The following is a 7,429-nucleotide window of genomic DNA, read 5'->3' as shown; positions in this document are numbered from 1 at the left end:
GCGGCACTCGTACATTTCAGGGAGCTCTCCAGCCTTCTCTTGAACTAATTCCTTCCAGAGCCTCTGTTCAAGTGTGACTCATCACTTTACAAAGCCACTGCCTCCCTGGCCTCCTCCTGCCAAATGTGGAGGGCACGTCTTTCCCACTGGATTCCGGCCATTTCTTTCATACATTTGACGTAATCTTCTTTCCCATTGTTTTTGTGCATCAGATGGTGCAAAACTGCAGACCAAAAAAGTAGAGAAAACTTAAAAACCTGCAAAAATGACTCTGTAGAGATGCCTTGGGTTATCCTGGGGTATTCTTCAGCTGTGAAAAATCTTCACCAGTGTGAATAGGGAGTTTTAATTTTAGTGTGTGTGTGTGTGTGTGTGTGTGTGTGTGTGTGTGTGTGTGTTTGATGGGAAAGTGGGGTATCGTAAGACTTTGTATGATTGAGGAAAGTCGAAAAGATTAGAGGAGACATAAAAATATAACTAGACTTGAAGAAGTTAAAACAATTTTTTAAATAAAGAAAAAAGAACACTTGTAGTCAAATTGATCATATGAACACACATGAGACCTTACTAGAGATTTCATGGCAACAGAAATATTCATCACATCCTGCCCCTGCCTGGACTTTCCTCCATTAATTATCCCCGCTCCTCTGAGTACTGTCAAGCTTTTCCTTTCCACTGGCCTCATTCCCGTAGGCCAGACACATGTTCAAGTCTCTCCCATCTTGGGAATAAATACTTCCTTAACTGTCCCCACTCTAGCTACTGCACCTTCTCCTGTAAGATGTTTTGGTTTTTTTTTTTCGTTCAGCTTCTAGAACAAGCAATCTACATGAACTGTCTCGTAATATTTAGCTCTTTCCCTTATTGATTACTAACCTTCTTTCCCTACATTATCGCTATGCCAGAGTGAATGTCTATGTTACTAATTCCAACTTTATTAGTGTTCTTGGATATAAGTGACCGAAAACTTATTTCAATCTGGGCCAAGCCAAAAGAGAAGTTATTTTTATTATTGTGGTTATTGTTGTTTAGCTCCTTTACCAAAAAAGTACATAGGCAGAGCTAACTCTAGGTACAGTGGACCCAGGACTTACTGTCACTTTCCTGACTCTGCCTCCTATTTTAGCTTTACTTCTTGGCCAGTCCATGCTTCGTGGTGGCACACAGTGACAAGGATCTCTAGATTCACCTTCTCAGTGTTCCAAATGTGTTTGACCAGACCTCAGGTTAACTTTGGTCAGTATGAGTCACATACAAGCTGTTAAGCTTAGCAGTCCAAGGGGCTGCGATATCCTGACTGGTTAAGGCCTGTGTTGTGAGCATTCTTTGGAATCGAGCAGGGCTTTGAGTTTCAGCTCTCATAGTGTTTATTCATAGTAACAATACCACCTACCATGTCTGATCCTCTGCAGTGAACACCGGTTCTTTACAAGAACTATGCAAGCTACGTGTGAAACATTATGAAGATGATCGATGTTTGAATAACTTACTTGGCCCAGCTCCAAAAATTAATAAAAAGGATTTGGGATCTAAATTCAAGTTTGTTCAGTTTCAAAATTGTGCTCTTCCCAGTGTATCATGTCAAAATACTCTACCTGAAGCCCTCATCACAGAGCCAGGGCATGCTTAACTAATGTTAGTTACTTCTCTTTTCTCTGAGCATGCAATTCAGAGCACGTCATAATTCTTGAATATTTCATCTTGTAGGCCCCTCCATAACCTGGCTCCTGCCTACTTTGAATGGTTTCATCTCTCACCATTTTCCCCAGATTGTTCTGAACCATTTATTCTTCCCTCAACATACCAGGTTTCCTTACTTGTCTGAAATTTTGAATATAAAATGGACTCATTCCGTCTGGCTCCCATTCCCCACGGCAAACTCTTGATTTTTCAAGTCTGACCTCAAGCATTGACTTTCTTCTGTTGAACCTCTGCTGTTCATATGTGCCTCCATTATGGAAATGAGCAAAATGTAGTGGTTCCTATATGCTCTCCCCATTGTGCTATGAAATCTCAAGTCTAGGCCATGAATCAGGTCACTCTTTTCCCATTCCCAGGGACACACTGCAGGTACTATATAAATGTTTGTTGAATGAATAAATGTACATAAAAGAAACGAATTTCTTTTTCCCCAAATGGCTCAAACTCCCTTTCCCAGCATAAACTTTGTTAGATACAAGCAGCAACAAGACAAAGTGACAGAAAGAGAGAGAGAGAGAGAGAGAGAGAGAGAGAAATGCTGCCGAAAAACCCCCACCATACAGAGGAACTACAGAGAAAATCTTTTCTTATCTTTTATATTATTAAATGATCACTGATACACAACCAATTATTATAAGGAAGTAGAGAATTTTGGCTGCTTGCCTTCTAAAACAATTCTTGATAGCTCCTTGAATTGCCTTCATTTTGTGCTCATTCCTCTATCTCTTTTAGTGTTTTAACTGCTCTGGTCTCTAGGTTTTCATCAGCCTGGACTATGGAAATAGTCTCTGCCCACCCCCTTCCATCTGCACGGGCCTCCCTGCAAACCACCTTCCACATGGCTGCAAAAATGATATTACTAAAACAGAACAAAACAAGAAATCCTTCTAAAGTTTTCTATTTTCTGCAGTACGAATTCCAGACTGCATGCACCTATTATTTCAAGTCTCTTACTTTTCTTGCACTGCTGTTTTTATCTGGAATATTCTTCTCACTTTGTCCACTTGGTGAGTACAACCATTATTTTATCTATGAAAACTTGTCAGATCTCCCCACATATAGCTAACTGCTTCTTTCCTTTTCCCTAGAGGAACATACTTTTATCAAAAAGCCTACAATACTTTATTTCTTGCATTTATTTTTATCTTTCCCACTAGATGATAAAGCCCTTATTAGCAGGGACTGTGTCTTATTTATCTTATTCCCTGGTACCTAGCCCAGTGCACAGAACATAAATAGTTGATGGTTGGGATGAAAAGAAGGAAGGAAAAAAAAAAGACAGAAATACAGAAAGAATCAAGTCTACTTTCACTTTTGTTTCAGACCTCTGAGATTCAAATCCCTAGAAAGAAATACCTCTAATAGAAAAAAGGAGAAAAGACTTATCTATATCAAAATTGTTTTTGCCAACAATAGCTTTTGTTGCAATACAGGAAAGTATATATACTCATGGATTCTTTGGTCCTGAGTCTCACTTTTAAGACTTTAATTCTCCCAAGAATTGTCTTTTCCTTAGCTAGCTTAAAAACCCATTGGAAATTGTTGGGGAATAAAATCCAAAAAGATTATATTCTTACTCTGTGTGCTAAAATAAATAAATAAATAAGTAAACATGAATAGATGAATTATCTTTGTTATCTATATATTTCTTCCCCCAATAAGTTGGCTTGATTCTTAATGAGAAACAAATGGAAACATATAAAAAATATTTTGTCTTCAAGTTGATACCAATTATTTTACTATTTCTTCAATGTATATTTTGTTTCTGCATCTGCTATATACAGACACTATGGAATTCCTTTTTTTCTTTTCCTAGAAAATCTTTTCTCTTTTAGCACCTGTGATGTTACTTTCCTGGTCGATGAAAGACTGTCCAAGATTGTTGGAGGATGTCTGTGAGGACTGACTCTATTTCCCCTGGCCTGAAGAATTTAATTTGACCACTGATGCTAGGCTCAGAGTCTCAGGACGAGACAGGTGAGGATAAAGTCAATTCTTTTGGATGTTTTCACAAGGAAGTAGACCCCCTACGCAGAGACTGAACCCTAGAACACCAAAAGGTCACCCAGATATTTGGGGACTGAGAAACATAGCACTGAACAAAAACATATTCCCTCTGTAATTTTTATTTTTTGGATGACAGATCATGAGGAAACCATATAAGTTCACTGTCATCTCATTTGAAAAGTGTATTTAATACATATTCAATAAATTGAATAATGGTTTATTATATTAGTTTTCATATGTATTTGTGATGTTTTTAAAATATGGTGCTCCTTAGAAGCAAATTTGTTAGTTTTACATATTTCTTTTTTTTTTAATTAACATATAATGTATTATTTGTTTCAGGGGTACAGGTCTGTGATTCATGAGTCTTACAGAATTCACAGCGCTCACCATAGCACATACCCTCCCCAATGTCTATCACCCAGCCACCCCACCCTTCCCACCCCCCTCCCACTCCAGCAACCCTCTGTTTGTTTCCTGAGATTAAGAGTCTCTTATGGTTTGTCTCCCTCTCTGGTTTTGTCTTGTTTCATTACACATTTCTATGTATCTTTAAAAGGAAACCCTCTGAGACAAAGCATATATATTATGTATACCTAAACATATATATAAATACATAAATTATCATTTATGGACCTATAGTATTCATCAAAACATGCATTTAAAAACTAAGTTTTCTGAACCAATTTTCAAAATGATCAAAAGAGACCTGTTATCTATGTGATGATATACTACATACATGTGTATACACACACACACAAATATCTATGTATTATGCCCAAAGGATCATAGGATAGTTTTAAAATACAGCATCTAAAACATATCGACATTACTATTAAAAAATGTTGATTATGTATAAATGCTTCAAAACAGAAAATTAGAAATACTTATCTTGGAAGCACTTCTAATCACTTCCCATTTGGCACTGCCCCATTCAAATCAATTTTTGCTTAAACTCTTAAAACTTAAAAAAAGAGAAATATTTAGCTCTTTTTTTGTTCAAAATGCTAATATACATTCATCTCAATTTTCTTAATTTCAAAAGTAATGTTTCTCATTCACCAGTTTTCTTACTACTGAAACATTGGAGAAATATGAAATAATTCGTTTAAACAGAACTATCTGGTATTCTGTAGACTGAAAAGTTGTTGAAACTGAATTTAAACATTTCGAAACCTTATTTCTGTCAAACTGATTTACCACTGAGGCTTTGTGTTCTTATCTCTCAGATCTATCTCCTCCAGCAAAACAAGCCCTTTGATTTAGCACCAATAGTTGTACATGTAACTGTAAGATTTCTTTTAAAAGTGCTTCCAAACACAATTAATCTTAAAATTTACTTTTCATGCAGTTTGTATCAAATGCTAACAAAAGACACTGCTTTACACTGGGAGCTCTTGACTTGAAACTCTACTTAGTAACTTTGAGTACAAATAAGTAATTGTGTCTTCAATTTTACATGCTCAAAGAAAAAGTACAGAGAGGAAGAATTATCTATGTGAAATTAGAATTAGATTTCACACTGAAGCATTGCTAGTTTCCTGTGAAAATCCACTTCTCAAATGAATGTAACAACAGCGCACAAATCCACACATTAATATGAATGTCCACAGAAATTAATATCCACCAACAGGATACCTTCCCAATTCAGTTTTAAAGGAACCATGGGGAACACTTTATAGGCTCATGAGTGAAAGCAATAGATAGGCCACTTTATTATTTTGGAACAGGTACCACACATTCTGAAATTGCAGTGTTTTCATGATTTCAGCAAAGACAAAGTACGCCCTATCTGTATCTCATGGTGACTTGGAGTAAAGCCAAAGTCCACAGTGTTGGAGTTCTGAGGGTTAAATCATCATATACTATCAACCAGAACACCACAGCAATTCAAGTCATTTGCCCCAAAAGCAACTTAGAAATAAACTCAAGGAAAGCTGGTTAGAACAAGTCTATCCCTGTTTTTAGGAAGCTAAAAAATGTGGAAATTTAGTTTTTCAGAGACACTCCGAAGTATACATGTAAACAAATGCAGTGTCTAATTATTAAAAATAAGTTTCTTTAATAATAGGTCATTTAGGTTCTTCTGAGGCAGGTTTCCTGCCATATATTTAAAACACTTATTGCTAACCTGGTAAAAAGGAACATAACAAATCATCCAAGTTAGTTGATCCTTAACTTCAAAATAAGCTGAATGCTGAAAACATCATTTAGTATTTTTTAGATACTTTATAAATTTGAATTGATATTTAAATAGAAGTCAGTCTTGCTCAGAAAGTCTGAGGAATCTTGGCTTACTAACTATTTTTTTAAGTCAGTTAACAGGGAGCAACTGGAACATACTACAAATGGCTGATGGTAATCAAATAAATGCACCTATTAAAAATCCATGTACCCATAGCTCTGTGGGATTTTGTTATTCATCAGTGAAAACCCTTTTAACAACTACATTTGATTCCCCACAATCATTCATGCTCACAAACATCCAAACCAAAAGTGGACAAATATTTTCATCCTGTATTAAGCAATATTATAAAAGGCCTGGGCATGATAATGAAGTGAGAAACATTTACTGGCATACCAGAGTGGTGTAAAAATAGTAAAAACCTTTCACAACAAAGAGCTTAGTCAACTCATAGGGATAGTTGCTTTCTGTACTAGAAATGCAATTAATATTATCTGCAAAATCAGAAGACGATGCAACCTAAAATGATATTTACCTGGAAATTTATAACACAGAAAGCATTTCTGGTGAGAAGAATTTAATCTTTTCAAATGCATGGTGGCATCATATTTGCAACTGCAGGCACGTTGAAATATTCAGCTCTGCTTAATTGCTAAAACTGTACTTCTGAAAGAGGTAAATGTTACAAATATTTGTTGAAATCAGTTGAAATGTGTGGTATTTAACCAATCTAAACTAATTAGCCACTAGGTCATAACCATTTCCATTTATCTTATTTCTTTGGGAAAAAAATGACATTGTAATAAAACTAGAAGGATGATTACACAATTCATATTGATGTCTTTAAAACCACCTACTCATCCACAGGGCCATAACCATGGGCTTTACCTTTGATCAGTAACATGGTAATTCTTACAGGCTTTTTGTGTGATAAATTCTGGGAGTCAGTGAGAAGACAGTTTTTACTTTATGCTGCTCGAACTGCAGAATAGATACAGAAGAGCACTTCATTTATTATAGTGATGGAATGCAAAAGAGCCCACTGGTCTGAGTGCTACAGGGCTGGGACCACAAAGATACTTATGTTTCACTCCTGTGCATTTTGGTGGTTACACTTAAAACTAAGTACTGATACAATGTTTAGCAATTTTGTTATATTTTCTGAAATAATGACTATTTGTATATAGAAAATTGGCGCCTGGGTGGCTCAGTTGGTTGGGCGACTGCCTTCGGCTCAGGTCATGATCCTGGAGTCCCTGGATCGAGTCCCGCGTCGGGCTCCCTGCTCGGCGGGGAGTCTGCTTCTCTCTCTGACCCTCCCCCCTCTCGTGTGCTCTCTCTCTCATTCTCTCTCTCTCAAATAAATAAAATCTTTAAAAAAAAAAAAAAGAAAAGAAAATTGCTTAAAGGCCTATTTCACAGTCCTTAAAAAAGAAAAAAAAATCAAAGCTTATTTACTGGAATATAATCATGCATCCTGTAATTCAAAGATAGTTAATCCTACTTCTACACGTGCCTTTGTTGACAACTAGCAGT

Source organism: Eumetopias jubatus, unplaced genomic scaffold (genome assembly GCF_037043125.1).
Source record: "Eumetopias jubatus isolate StellerSeaLion01/CBP00866 unplaced genomic scaffold, mEumJub1_p1.0 scaffold_8, whole genome shotgun sequence".
In the NCBI taxonomy this organism is placed as follows: Eukaryota; Metazoa; Chordata; class Mammalia; order Carnivora; family Otariidae; genus Eumetopias; species Eumetopias jubatus.
This window is presented reverse-complemented; position numbering follows the sequence as displayed.